This window comes from Monodon monoceros, unplaced genomic scaffold, assembly GCF_005190385.1.
Source record: "Monodon monoceros isolate NGI ecotype Baffin Bay Population unplaced genomic scaffold, NGI_Narwhal_1 Super_Scaffold_10, whole genome shotgun sequence".
Lineage (NCBI taxonomy): Eukaryota > Metazoa > Chordata > Mammalia > Artiodactyla > Monodontidae > Monodon > Monodon monoceros.
The window spans coordinates 37,092,994-37,109,629 of record NW_021703766.1 but is presented as its reverse complement, the minus strand read 5'-3'; positions in this window follow the sequence as shown (position 1 = coordinate 37,109,629).

Here is a 16,636-nt window from a genome sequence, read left to right as displayed (position 1 = left end):
ACAAAAAGAATAGAATACCTAGGAATAAACCCACCTAGGGATACAAAAGACATGTATGCAGAAAACTATAAGACACTGATGAAAGAAATTAAAGATGATACCAACAGGTGGAGAGATATACCATGTTCTTGGATTGGAAGAATCAATATTGTGAAATGACTATACTACCCGAAGCAATCTACAGATTCAATGCAATCCCTATCAAATTACCAATGGCCTTTTTTACAGAGCTAGAAGAAAGAATCTTAAAATTTGTATAGAGACACAAAAAGACCCCAAAAAACCACAACAGTCTTGAGGGAAAAAAAACAGATCTGGAGGAATCAGACTCCCTGACTTCAGACTACACTACAAAGCTACAGTAATCAAGACAATATGGTACTGGCACAAAAACAGAAACATAGATCAATGGAACAAGATAGAAAGCCCAGAGATAATCCCACGCACCTCTGGTCAACTAATCTATGAAAAAGGAGGCAAGGATATACAATGGAGAGAAGACAGTCTCTTCAATAAGTGGTGCTGGGAAAATTGGACAGCTACATGTAAAAGAATGAAATTAGAACATTCCCTAACACCATACACAAAAATAAACTCAAGATGGATTAGAGACCTAAATGTAAGACTGGACACTATAAAACTCTTAGAGGAAAACTTAGGAAGAACACTCTATGACATAAATCACAGCAAGATCCTCTTTGATCCACCTCCTAGAGTAATGGAAATAAAAACAAAACTAAACAAATGGGACCTAATGAAACTTAAAAGCTTTTGCACAGCAAAGGAGACCATAAACAAGACAAAAGGACAACCCTCAGAATGGGAGAAAATATTTGCAAACGAATCAACAGACAACGGATTAATCTCCAAAATATATAAACAGCTCCTGCAGCTCAATATTAAAAAAACAAACAACCCAATCCAAAAATGGGCAGAAGACCTAAATTGACATTTCTCCAAAGAAGACATACAGATGTCCAAGAAGCACATGAAAAGCTGCTAAACATCACTAATTATTAGAGAAATGCAAATCAAAACTACAATGAGGTATCACCTCACACCAGGTAGAATGAGCATCATCAGAAAATCTACAAACAACAAATGCTGGAGAGGGTGTGGAGAAAAGGGAACCCTCTTACACTGTTGGTGGGAATGTAAATTGATACAGCCACTATGGAGAACAGTATGGAGGTTCCTTAAAAAACTAAAAATAGAATTACCATATGATCCAGCAATCCCACTACTGGGCATATACCTAGAGAAAACCATAATTCAAAAAGACACATGCACCACAATATTCATTGAAGCACTATTTACAATAGCCAGGTCATGGAAGCAACCCAAATGCCCAACGACAAATGAATGGATAAAGAAGATTTGGTAATTGCATACAATGGAATATTACTCAGCCATAAAAAGGAACGAAACTGAGTCATTTGTTGAGACGTGGATGGATCTAGAGACTGTCATACAGAGTGAAATAAGTCAGAAAGAGAAAAACAAATATCGTATATTAACACATATATGTGGAACCTAGAAAAATGATACAGATGATCCGGTTTGCAGGGCAGAAATTGAGACACAGATGTAGAGGACATAACGTATGGACACCAAGAGGAGAAAGGCAGGGGTGGTGGTGGTGGTGGTGTGACGAATTGGGGAATTGGGATTGACATGTATACACTGATGTGTATAAAATTGATGACTAAAGAGAACCTGCTGCACAAAAAAATAAATAAAATTTAAAAAAATTTAAAATTATATATATATATAGAGAGAGAGAGAGACAGACAGAGACAGAGAGAGAGAGAGACAGAGAGAGAGAGAGAGAGATACACAGTGGAATACTTTCAGTCATAAAAATGAAGAAATCCTGCCAATTATGACAACATTGCTAGATCTTGAAGGCATTATGCTAAGTGAAATATGTCAGAGAAAGCCAAATACTGTATGATCTCACTTACATGTGAAATCTAAAAAAAAAAAAAAAGATAGAAAAAAATCAAGACATGTAATACCTCTAGCTTTGTTCTTTTTTTCTCAAGATTGCTTTGGCTATCCAAGATCTGTTGTAGTTTCATACAGACAATTTTAGGATTTTTTTTCTATTTCTGTGAAAAATGTCATTGGAATTTTGATAGGAATTATACTGAATCTATAGACATTTTTGGGTAGTATGGACATTTTAACAATATTAATTCTTCCAATCAATGAACACAGGAAATATTTCCACTTATTTGTGACTTCGCCAATTTCTTTCACCAATGTCTTTCATTTTCAGTTGTACAGGTCTTTCACCTTCTTGGTTAAGTAAGTATTCCTAAGTATTCTGTTGTTCTTGATGCTGTTGTAAATAGGAATGTTTTATTAATTTCTCTTTCTGATAGTTCATTTTTAGTTATAGACATGCCACTGACTTGTGTGTTGATTTGGTCCTGCAATTTTACTGAATTCATTTATTAGTTCTAACAGGATTTTTGGTTTTTTTGTGGTTTTTTTGGTGCAGTCTTTAGAGTTTCTATATGTAAGATCATGTTATATGCTAACAGAAATGATTTTACTTTTTCCTTCCCAATTTGGATGAATTTTATTTCTTTTTCTTGCCTAACTGCTCTGGCTAGAACTTTCACTGCTGTGTTGAATAGAAGTGGTGCGAGTGGACATCTTTGTTCCTAATCTTAGAAGAAAAGTTTCAGCTTTTAACCATTGAGAATGATACTAGCTGTGGACTTTTCATATATGGTCTTTAGTATGTTGAGGTACATTCCCATTTGATGGAGGTCTATGATCATTTTAATATGCTACTGAATTCAGCTTGATAATATTTAATTTAGGATTTTTGCCTATATTCATCAAGGATACTGACCTGTAACTTTCTTTGTCTGGCTATGGTAGCAGGGTAATGTTGGCCTTGCAAAATTAGTTTGGAAGTATACCCTCCTTTTCAATTTTTTGGAGGAGTTTGAAAATGTTTGTCATTAATTCTTCTCCAAATGTTTGGTAGAATTCATCCATGAAACCATGTGGTCCTGGACTTTTGTTTGTTGGGAGAGTTTTGATTACTGATTCAATCTATTTTCTATAACTTCATGATTCAGTTTAAGCAGCTTTTATTTTTCTAGGAATTTATGCATTTTTCTAGGTTATCCAGTTAGTCTCTTATGATCCTTGTATTTCTGTTATATTAGTTGTAATGCTTCCTCTTTCATTTCTGATTTTAAGTCTTCTCTCTTTCTTTCATAGTTCATACAATTCTACATACAATTCCAACATGTGGGTTTTATCCTCACACCACCAAGCAACTCTCCAACATCAGCTGTGTGTCCTACAATTTAACTCAATTCTGACACCTTCTACCAAGAGATACTGTCAGATTCCACAGGATAAGGGCTCAGTCCTACAGGACTGCCCCCTTCCCACTTCAGATTTCAATTACAAATTCAGGTTTTTATCTGTGCTTCTGACTCACTGGCTATAGATTGGAGGTTCCAATGACTCCCTCCTTGTGTTCAATTAATTTGCTAGAGCAGATCACAGAACACAGTAAAACGCTTTACTTACTAGGTTACTGGTCTATTACAAAGGATATTAAAGGATATTAATCCACAGCCAGATGATAGAGATACAAAGGGCAGGATCCTGAAAAAAGGAGGTTCTGTCACTGTGAAATTTGGGGTCAAGTATGGCAAAACGTGTGTAGATGTATTACAATTGTATCTTCTTGATTACTTGATTCTTTTATCATATATAATGACTATGTTTCTTATTACAGTTTTTGACTTAACATCTATTTTAGCTGATACAAATATAAATACCTCTGTTCTCCTTTGGTTTCCATTTACATGGGATTAGCTTATCCATTTTTTCCCTTTCAGGCTATGTGTGTTATTAAAGCTAAAGTGAGACTTTCTTAGGCATTATGTAGGTGGGTCTTGTTATTATCTGTTCAGCCACTATATATCTTTTAATTGGATAATTTAGTCCATTTATATTTAAATTAATTATTGATAAGTAAGAACTTATTGTTGCCATCTTGCTAATTGTTTTCTGGTTGTTTTGTAGTTTCTTTGTTCCTTTCTTCCTCTCTTGCTGTCTTCCTTTTGTGATTTAATGAGTTTCCATAGTGGTATGCTTTGATTCCTTTATCTTTTGTGTGTCTACTATAGGTTTTTACTTTGTGGCTACCATGAAGCTTAAATAAAACATCTTATAGTTATAATAGTGTATAAGCTATATTCTTAAGGCTATTAAGAACTTAATGCATACAAAATCTCTACTCTTTTATTTTTCATCAACCCTCATTTCATGTTCTTGATGTCACAATTTACACCTTTTTATATTGTATATCATATTATTTTAGCCATAACATATTATTTTAACCATAGTATTTTGATAAATACTTTTGTCTTTTAACCTTTACACTAGAGTTAAGTGATTTATATACTACCATTACAGTATTATGAATTTATATACTTACTTTTACCAGTGAGTTTTATATTTTCATATGTTTTCATGTTACTAAGTAGTGTCCTTTTACTTTGGCTTAAATAACTCCCTTTAGTATTTCTTACTAAGCAGGTCCCATTGTGATAAACAGCCTCAGCTTTTGTTTATCTGAAAGTCTTTATTTCTCCTTCATTTCTGAAGGACAGCTTTGCTGGGTAAAGTACTTTTGGTTGGCAGTTTTTTCTTTCTTTCAGCACTTTGAATATGTCATCCCACTCTCCTGGCCTGCAAAGTTTCTGTTCTGAAATCTGCTGTTGCCTTATGGGGGGTTCCCTTATAATAATATGAGAGTTTTTTCTTGCTGCTTTCAAAATCACTCTTTTTAAAATTTTGACAGTTTTATTACAATGTGTCTCAGGAAGTCTTCTTTTTTGTTGAATCTGTATGGGGACCTATGAGCTTTATATACTTGGATATTCACATCTCTCCTCAGACTTGGAAAGTTTTCAGTCACCAGTTCTTTAATAAACTTTCATCCCCTTTCTCTAGTTCTTCTCCTTCAAACAAAGTGCAAGTATTGTTTTGCTTAATGGTGTCCCATAATTCACGTAAGCTTTCTTCACTATTTTCATCCTTTTTTCTTTTTCCTCCTTTTTTCTCCTTCTTCTTTGAGTTCACAGATTCTTTTTTATACTTTATTAAGTCTGTTATTGATGCTCTCTATTGCATTTTTCATTTCATCTGTTGTATTTTTCATCTCCAGAATTTCTTTTTGGTTCTTCTATAATTTCCATCTCTCTGTTGAAATTTTCATTTTGTTCATGTATTGACTTCCTGATTTTGTTGTCATTCTGTGTTCTCCTGTAGCTCACTGAGCTTCCTTAAAATAGTTATTTAGAATTCTTTTTGTCTGGCAATGCATAGATATCCAATTCTTTGGAATCAGTCATTGGAAGATTATTGTGTTCCTTTGGTAGTGTCATTTTTCCTTGATCTTTTGTGTTTCCTGTAGTCTTGTGTGTGATGTCTGCACATTTGATGGAGCAGTCACCTCTTCCACACTTTATGGGCTGGTTTTTGTGGGTGAGTCTGGGAGTGGGTGTGAAGGTGCCAGCTGAGTAGAGTGTGGCAACTCCAGGGAAGGCCTAGTGGTATAGTCTCCATACAACTCTGTCAGCTGAGGTTAGCATTGGAAAAATTTGCAGGCTTCCTCAATGACCAAGGCTACAGATGTCTACAGTAGCAACAAAGGCTTGGGGTCTTCAGAGGCAAAGGCTGCTAGGGACCACTTGATCTCTCTTTCTCCCATGGGGGATGTTGTAGCTGAGGGTATACCTCTTGGCACCAGGTCCATATTGTGGACAACCTTGAAGTATTGATAGTACTTGTGTCTGATGCATAGGTACATATGAAGTGGCCACAGAGCTGCGGACTGTAGCATAAGCACTCATGGAGCAATTGTGGCTCCAAAATCCAGGTCACCAGCTAGCCCACAGAGTCAATTATATGTGAGGCACACAATGGTGTTCCAAAAAGCCATGAAGCCAGTATCTGGAGCACAGGAACATGCAGAGCAATAGTGATTCTAAGGTCTGTGGTGCCACCTAGCCTGCAGCAGTATTGGCTCTGGTGCCTGAGATGCAGATGCACATGGAGCAACTGTAGGGCCAGAGTCTGGAGTGCATGCAGTCTGGATGCATGCAGAAGAGTCACAGAGCCAGGGTCTGGAGCTCAGGTGCACATGAAGCAGTCTCGGAGCTGAGATCTTAAGTGAGGGTGCACAAGGAACAGCCATTAAGGTCCACACCAATGAACACTACAGGCTCCTCTGCTGTGAAAACTGCATGTGTCCAAGTCTGTTGTAAGGCCTGTTGAGGTTCTCAGCAGAAAAGACTGACAGGGGTCCTCTGCAGAGTAGGCCACTGGCACCTGCCATGTGGTTAATGCTCAAAGGTCCCTACGCTTCATCTTTGTTCCTAGCTGTCTTTAGATATCTATTCTAAGCTGATGACCCTAGCATTTTTTTCTGTGTGGTTATTCTCCATTTTCTGCTCCATTGTGTTGCTGTAGATTCTTTTTCTAACTTTTAATTATTTTATTTATTATTATATATTTTTTTCAATGTAGGTTCTCATTTGGACTCTTGTGCTCCCCCCAGGGATATTTTCATTTATGGATATCTGTCTAATTTTGTTTTTTTTTTTGTTGGGAGACAAAGGCTGGTATCTCTTACTCTGCCAAATTGCTGATGCAACCTCTCTGGGGACAGGACAAATTTTTTTTTTAAAGATCTGAACTTGGTGGAAATGACAAAGAGAGCAAAATGCCACCTTTTGGAGGTTATGAGGGTACCTTCCATATGCTATATTCCAAGAACTAGAATTTAGACCCACAAGGCCAATCCAATGGTTTACACTCATCTTGACATTAGGGTCCTCCTGGTAAAAGAAACAACTCAGAGAAGTATCTAATTTACGTGAAGAGGCCTTAATATTTTTAGGGACAAGCTCACCAATCCTTGAAATCAAGTGGCCAAGGGAATCTCCATCTATAAGCTGGGATTGGTAGAGACAACCCAAGACCCTTGTAAACCCTGTTCCATCTCACAAGCCTGGTAATTTACCACAAAAGATTCACTGTCAAAAATATTTGTGGCGGGTGCGCGAGGAGAGGGGATTAAGAGCACTGCTTAAAGGAGCTCCAGAGACAGGCGTGAGCCGCGGCTAACAGCGCAGATCCCAGAGACGGGCATGAGACGCTAAGGCTGCTGCTGCCGCCGCCAAGAAGGCTGTGTGTGGGCACAGATCACTATCCACACCTCCCGTCCGGGGAGCCTGTGCAGCCCACCAGTGCCAGGGTCCCGGGATCCAGGGACAACTTTCCCAGGAGAACGCATGGCGCGCCTCATGCTGGTGCAACGTCATGTCGGCCTCTGCGGCTGCAGGCTCGCCCCACATCGTGCCCCTCCCTCCCCACGGCCTGAGTGAGCCAGGGCCCCCGAATCAGTGGCTCCTTTAACCCCGTCCTGTCTGAGCGAAGAACAGACGCCCTCCGGTGACCTATTCGCAGAGGCGGGGCCAAATACAAAGCTGAACCCCGGGAGCTGTGCGATCATAAAAGAGAAAGGGAAATCTCTCCCAGAAGCCTCAGGAGCAGTGGATTAAATCTCTACAATCAACTTGATGTACCCTGCATCTGTGGAATACCTGAATAGACAACGAATCATCCCAAATTGAGGAGGTGAACTTTGAGAGCAAGATTTATTATTTTTTCCCCTTTTCCTCTTTTTGTGAGTGTGTATGTGTATGCTTCTGTGGGACATTATGTCTGTATAGCTTTGCTTTCACCATTTGTCCTAGGGTTCTTTCCGTCCGTTTTTTTTTTACTTAAAAAACTTTTTTTTTATTTTAATAACTTTATTTTATTTTATCTTACTTTATTTTCTGTTCTTTCAACCTCTTTCTTTCTTTCTAATTTTTCTCCCTTTTATTCTGAGCTGTGTGGACGAAAGACTCTTGGTGCTGCAGCGAGGAGGCAGTGCTGTGTTTCTGAGGTGGGAGAGACAACTTCAGGACACTGGTCCATAGGAGACCTCCCAGCTCCACATAATAATAAATGGCGAAAATCTCCCAGAGATCTCCATCTCAACACCAACACTGAGCTTCACTCAACGACCAGCAAGCTACAGTGCTGGACACCCTATGCCAAACAACTACCAAGACAGGAAGACAACCCCACCCATTAGAAGAGAGGCTGCCTAAAATCATAATAAGTCCACAGACACCCCAAAACACACCACCAGACTTGCACCTGCCAACGAGAAAGACAAGATACAGCCTCATTCACCAGAACACAGGCACTAGTCCCCTCCACAAGGAAGACTACACAGCCCACTAAACCAACTTTAGCCACTAGGGACAGACACCAAAAACAACGGGAACTACAAACCTGCAGCCTGAAAAAAGGAGACCCCAAACACAGTAAGATAAGCAAAATGAGAAGACAGAAAAACACACAGCAGATGAAGGAGCAAGGTAAAAACCCACCAGACCTAACAAATGAAGAGGAAATAAGCAGTCTACCAGAAAAAGAATTCAGAATAATGATAGTAAAGATGACCCAAAATCTTGGAAATAGAATAGACAAAATGCAAGAAACATTTAACAAGGACCTAGAAGAGCTAAAGATGAAACAAGCAATGATGCACAACACAATGAATGAAATTGAAAATACTCTAGAAGGGATCAATAGCAGAATAACTGAGGCAGAAGAACGGATAAGTGACCTGGAAGATAAAATAGTGGATATAACTACTGTAGAGCAGAAAAAAGAATGAAAAGAACTGAGGACAGTCTCAGAGACTTCTGGGACAACATTAAATGCACCAACATTCGAATTATAGGGGTCCCAGAAGAAGAAGAGAAAAAGAAAGGGACTGAGAAAATATTTGAAGAGATTATAGTTGAAAACTTCCCTAATATGGGAAAGGAAATAGTTAATCAAGTCCAGGAAGCACAGAGAGTCCCATACAGGATAAACCCAAGGAGAAACACGCCAAGATACATATTGATCAAACTGTCAAAAATTAAATACAGGGTTTCCCTGGTAGGCAGTCATTGAGAGTCCACCTGCCAATGCAGGGGACACGGGAAGATCCCACATGCAGGGGACACGGGAAGATCTCACATGCCGCGAAGTGGCTGGGCCCGTGAGCCATTGCCACTGAGCCTACATGTCCAGAGCCTGTGCTCTAAAATGGGAGAGGCCACAACAGTGAGAGGCCTGAGTACTGCAAAAAAAAAAAAAAGAAAGAAAAAGAAAAAATTAACTACAAAGAAAAAATATTAAAAGCAGCAAGAGAAAAACAACAAATAACACACAAGGGAATCCCCATATGGTTAACAGCTGATCTTTCAGCAGAAACTCTGCAAGCCAGAAGGGACTGGCAGGACATATTTAAAGTGATGAAGGAGAAAAACCTACAACCAAGATTACTCTACCCAGCAAGGATCTCATTCAGATTTGATGGAGAAATTAAAAGCTTTACAGACAAGCAAAGGCTGAGAGAGTTCAGCACCACCAAAACAGCTTTACAACAAATGCTAAAGGAACTTCTCTAGGCAAGAAACACAAGAGAAGGAAAAGACCTATGATAACAAACCCAAAACAATTAAGAAAATGGGAATAGGAACATACATATCAATAATTATGTAAATGTATTAAATGTAAATGGATTAAATGCTCCCACCAAAAGATACAGACTGGCTGAATGGATACAAAACAAGACCCCTATATATGCTGTCAACAAGAGACCCACTTCAGACCTAGAGACGCATACAGACTGAAAGTGAGGGGATGGAAAAAGCTATCCCATGCAAATGGAAACCAAAAGAAAGCTGGAGTATCAATTCTCATATCAGACAAAATAGACTTTAAAATAAAGACTATTAAAGAGACAAAGAAGGACACTACATAATGATCGATCCAAGAAGAAGATATAACAATTGTAAATATTTATGCACCCAACATAGGAGCACCTCAATACATAAGGCAAATACTAACAGCCATAAAAGGGGAGATCGACAGTAACACATTCATAGTAGGGGACTTTAACACTCCACTTTCACCAATGGACAGATCATCCAAAATGAAAATAAATAAGGAAACACAAGCTTTAAATGATACGTTAAACAAGATGGACTTAATTGATATTTATAGGACATTCCCCCACAAAACAACAGAATACACATTTTTCTCAAGTGTTCATGGAACATTCTCCAGGATAGATCATATCTTGGGTCACAAACCGAGCCTTGGTAAATTTAAGAAAATTGATATTGAATCAAGTATCTTTTCCTCCACAATGCTATGAGACTAGATATCAATTACAGGAAAAGATCTGTAAAAAATACAAACACGTGGAGGCTAAACAATGCACTACTTAATAACGAAGTGATCACTGAAGAAATCAAAGAGGAAATCAAAAAATACCTAGAAACAAATGACAATGGATACACGACGACCCAAAACCTATGGGATGCAGCAAAAGCAGTTCTAAGAGGGAAGTTTATGGCAATACAATCCTAACTTAAGAAACAGGAAAAATCTCGAATAAACAACCTAAACTTGCACCTAAAGCAATTAGAGAAAGAAGAACAAAAAAACAGCAATGTTAGCAGAAGTAAATAAATCATAAAGATAAGATCAGAAATAAATGAAAAAGGAATGAAGGAAACGATAGCAAAGATCAATAAAACTAAAAGCTAGTTCTTTGAGAAGATAAATAAAATTGATAAACCATTAGCCAGACTCATTACGAAAAAAAGGGAGAAGACTCAAATCAATAGAATTAGAAATGAAAAAGGAGAAGTAACAACTGACACTGCAGAAATACAAAAGATCATGAGAGATTACTACAAGCAACTCTATGCCAATAAAATGGACAAGCTGGAAGAAATGGACAAATTCTTAGAAATGCACAACATGCCAAGACTGAATCAGGAAGAAATAGAAAATATGAACAAACCAATCACAAGCACTGAAATTGAAACTGATTAAAAATCTTCTGAGAAACAAAAGCCCAGGACCAGATGGCTTCACAGGCGAATTCTATCAAACATTTAGTGAAGAGCTAACACCTATCCTTCTCAAACTCTTCCAAAATATAGCAGAGGGAGGAACACTCCCAAACTCATTCTACGAGGCCAACATCACCTTGATACCAAAACCAGACAAGGATGTCACAAAGAAAGAATACTACAGGCCAATATCACTGATGAACATAGATGCAAAAATCCTCAACAAAATACTAGCAAACAGAATCCAACAGCACATTAAGGATCATACACCATGATCAACTGGGGTTTATTCCAGGAATGCAAGGATTCTTCAATATATGCAAATCAAACAATGTGATACACCATATTAAAAAATTGAAGGAGAAAAACCATATGATCATCTCAATAGATGCAGAGAAAGCTTTTGACAAAATTCAACACCCATTAATGATAAAAACCCTGCAAAAAGTAGGCATAGAGGGAACTTTCCTCAACATAATAAAGGCCATATATGACAAACCCACAGCCAGCGTCGTCCTCAATGGTGAAAAACTGAAAGCATTTCCACTAAGATAAGGAACAAGACAAGGTTTCCCACTCTCACTACTGTTATTCAACATAGTTTTGGAAGTTTTAGCCACAGCAATCAGAGAAGAAAAGGAAATAAAAGGAATCCAAATTGGAAAAGAAGAAATAAAGCTGTCACTGTTTGCATATGACATGATAATACACATAGAGAATCTTAAAGATGTTACCAGAAAACTACTAGAGCTAATCAATGAATTTGGTAAAGTAGCAGGATACAAAGTTAATGCACAGAAATCTCTGGCATTCCTATATACTAATGATGAAAAATCTGAAAGTGAAATCAAGAAAACACTCCCATTTACCATTGCAACAAAAAGCATAAAATATCTAGGAATAAACCTACCTAAGGAGACAAAAGACCTGTATGCAGAAAATTATAAGACACTGATGAAAGAAATTAAAGATGATACAAATAGATGGAGAGATATACCATGTTCTTGGATTGGAAGAATCAACATTGTGAAAATGATGGTACTACGCAAAGCAATCTACAGATTCACGGCAATCCCTATCAAACTACCACTGGCATTTTTCACAGAACTAGAACAAAAAATTTCACATTTATATGGAAACACAAAAGACCCCGAATAGCCAAAGCAATCTTGAGAACGAAAAACGGAGCTGGAGGAATGAAGCTCCCTGACTTCAGACTATACTACAAAGCTACAGTATTCAAGACAGTATGGTACTGGCACAAAAACAGAAAGATAGATCAATGGAACAGGATAGAAAGCCCAGAGATAAACCTACACACATATGGTCACCTTATCTTTGGTAAAGGAGGCAGGAATGTACAGTGGAGAAAGGACAGCCTCTTCAGTAAGTGGTGCTGGGAAAACTGGACAGGTGCATGTAAAAGTGTGAGATTAGAACAATCCCTAACACCATACACAAAATAAGCTCAAAATGGATTAAAGACCTAAATGTAAGGCCAGAAACTATCAAACTGTTAGAGGAAAACATAGGCAGAACACTCTATGACATAAATCACAGCAAGGTCCTTTTTGACCCACCTCCTAGAGAAATGGAAATAAAAACAAAAATAAAGAAATAGGACCTAATGAAACTTCAAAGCTTTTGTACAGCAAAGGAAACCATCAACAAGACCAAAAGACAACCTTCAGAATGGGAGAAAATATTTGCAAAAGAAGCAACTGACAAAGGATTAATCTCCAAAATTTACAAGCAGCTCATGCAGCTCAATAACAAAAAACAAACAACCCAATCCAAAAATGGGCAGAAGACCTAAATAGACATTTCTCGAAAGAAGATATACAGATTGCCAACAAACACATGAAAGCATGCTCAACATCATTAATCATTAGAGAAATGCAAATCAAAACTACAGTGAGATATCATTTCACACCGGTCAGAATGGCCATCATCAAAAAATCCACAAACAATAAATGCTGGAGAGGGTGTGGAGAAAACGGAACCATCTTGCACTGTTGGTGGGAATGTAAATTGATACAGCCACTATGGAGAACAGTATGGAGGTTCCTTAAAAAACTACAAATAGAACTACCATATGACCCAGCAATCCCACTACTGGGCATATACCCTGAGAAAACCAAAATTCAAAAAGAGTCATGTACCAAAATGTTCATTGCAGCTCTATTTACAGTAGCCAGGACATGGATGCAACCTAAGTGTCCATCGACAGATGAATGGATAAAGAAGATGTGGCATATATATACAATGGAATATTACTCAGCCATAAAAGGAAACGAAATTGAGTTATTTGTAGTGAAGTGGATGGACCACTGTCTGTCATACAGAGTGAAGTAAGTCAGAAAGAGAAAGACAAATACCATATGCTAACACATATATATGGAATCTAAGAAAAAAAAAATGTCATGAAGAACCTAGGGGTAAGACAGGAATAAAGACACAGACCTATTAGAGAATGGACTTGAGGATATGGGGAGGGGGAAGGGTAAGCTGTGACAAAGTGAGAAACTGGCATGGACATATATACACTACCAAACGTAAAATAGATAGCTAGTGGGAAGCAGCCGCATAGCACAGGGAGATCAACTTGGTGCTTTGTGACCACCTAGAGGGGTGGGATAGTGAGGGTGGGAGGGAGGGAGACGCAAGAGGGAAGAGATATGGGAACATATGTATATGTATAACTGATTCACTTTGTTATAAAGCAGAAACTAACACACCATTTTAAAGCAATTATACTCCAATAAAGATGTAAAAAAATATATATATATTTGTGTTAGGACAGGTCAGGGGAAGCCATATAATTAGTTTTTTCATGTTTGTTTCTTATGAAAGAGTTTTGGTTGTTGTTGTTTTGTGTTTTAAGCAACTCAGAATGAGAAATTTCAGACTCAGTTTTTAGCTCTTAAGTAACAAAGTCACTAAATGGAAATTGCACACACCTGTGACTAGTCAAACATTGGCTATTTTGTATTACACAGAGCCAGAGACAGGAGGTAGCTGCAAAAACCAGGACTTGTAGCAAGATGTAGGGATTTGCTCAGGCCCCCAGAATTGTGAATAGCATTGATAGGACCTCAGTGTAGGGTCTCCAACACCTAGCCTGAGAGAAAATGGTAAGCAGGCAGTGTGGCACCATGAAAAGAGCCAGATTCCAAACAGGAGGGCTGGTAAAAATCCAGCAAATGGCAGAAAACTTGACCAGAAACACAATCTGCTCTTTAGAAGGGGCAGGAGCTGCCTGCTCATACAAAGAGCATTTTCCATTCAACAAGCAGTTACTGAACTACATTTATTCATTTGTGGAGATATGTGAGTGAGGTACAGCCTATGGAGCTTACAGACAGCAGGATTCAAGCCAACTTTATGGACAATGACAGTTCACAGCATGCTGAGATGTATGCTCCAGGAAAAAGACAAAATGCTATGATTCCTCTGGAAAGGAAAATATGGCAGCATTCCAGAGGGAAGATAAAGAATAATGACACAAAACCTGCCCAATGTATTACAGTTATGATAATTTCTACAGAGTGGTATTGGCGCCAAAAGCAACAAAAGGGATCAATGGAATAGAATTAGTAGCCCCAAAACAGATCCATGTGGAAATTTAGCTTGTAATAAAGATGACCTTCCCAAAGAAATACATGCAACAACTTGCCATCCACTCAGGAAAAGTTAAATTTAGATCATATGCCTAGCACCATAAACAAAACTGAATCCTAGATGGTTTAATGAGCTAAATGAACAAAAAACATATAAGTAATGAAAGAAACCATTTTTTAATGTTTTATAATCTTGGAGTGAGGAAAGGCATGGCATGAAACCCAGAAGGTACAATGGAATAAGACTGAGTGACTTGATGACTATTTACATTTTTAAGTTTGTATATAGCAAATAAACTAATAAAAGTCAGCCTTTATTGTTATTATTAAATTCTTAAAACAAGCCTATTAGGTAGGATAACCCTGTTCTTACTGATAAAGAGATTGAGGTTTAGAGAGATTTAACTCAGCCAGGACAATCCCACAGGCAGCTAAGAGCCCAGGCCCTGCTCATTCACCAACCCTCACCCCCACCTCGCTCCTTAGTGACTGGTAACATTTTTCTCAAAATAACTCTCTGAAATCAGGGTTGAGTAGCAGGAATAATACCTTGTGTTTCACTCTGTCTTTTCAAAGTGTTTCTCTGTTATTATCTCACTCTATTCCCAGTATAGCCCCTTGCAGTGGGAATACAGGGCAGCTACAATCATCTCCACTTCACAGACAAGGAAATTGAGGTCTGACAGTCAGTGGCCTGCCCGGGTCAGGAGTTTGTGGAGCAGAGATGTGGCTGGACTCCAAAGCCCTTTGTTCCTGGTAGAAACCTTTCTTCATTCCATCCTGTGGTCTCTCTGGAACGCTTACTAATGTTTTAGTGTCTTCAGTAGTGAATAGCAAAACACCTACTGTTCCCAGATATTTAAATGTAAATGTACACATCTGACAAGAGGATAAGAATCAAACCCTCCCTCAAAGATCCAAATAGGAGGCTTCTTTCTGCCACCTTCTAGCTTCACACTTGAGTTCCATGGGTAATGTTGCTGATGAGCGAAACTTCAATTAACTGTCAAAAGGAACATATTTCGGCAGCATTTCTGGGAGCAGTGGGAATGGGGAGAGGGCTGTGGGCTGTGCGTGGGAGCAGGAAGAAGCTGCACTCTGCTCACTATTCACCTCCTGTCTAAGCACATTTAATTCCTCTGTATTCACCCTTTCCTATGATGCTTGAATAGATTCTAACAACTGATATAACAAGTGGGTTAAGTGTGTATATATTCCCTGTAAGGGTACAAGCAGTTCCACTTAATTTATAATCATTTTTATTTCATTGAAAGACTCAGACAGTATCACAAGGTACTAATAATGTAAGTGTTCTATGGTATAGATTCACTTTATTGGAGATAATGGAGAGAGACTACAGAGGGCCCTTTCCACTGGAGTGACAGTCAGGCAGGGTGTCATGAGATGGCATCATATATATAATGGGCCATGATCTTGACATAATTATGCTTTATGGATTTTAAAGGGATCTCGTCTCCTGGAGTCCACCATTAGCAGCTTTCTCAAGGTGCTTGGCTCTGAGCAGAATGGTTCACAACAAGTTTGGGTAAACAGAGGATGAGCCAGCCAAAGCTCTCTGGCCAGAGAGCTAGAAGGAATGACAGAGAGGCCACAACCTCAGGCTCCATGTCATACACCTCCACCACTAATGTCTGTCAAGTTTTATCACTCCACTGAGATTATTCAACTTGCAAAATAGGGAAAAATAAAAGTACCTACGCTTTGATGTTTTGTGACAATTGTATAAGAAAGTGGGTGCATAAGAAGCCTTCAGCTAATGTTAAGCATTACCATTATCATTATTTATTCTCCATATATTAGACCACAAATCTCAGCATATTTGCCTGGTTAAGAAAAAGGCAGTAAATTCACATATGTACTTTATTTTTCATCAATGGTAAAAAAAAAAAAACCTAACCTGCTTCACCTTGTAAGATTTTACAAAAAGGGTATATACTTCCAAACATATGTACAATAGATTTTTTTTTTACA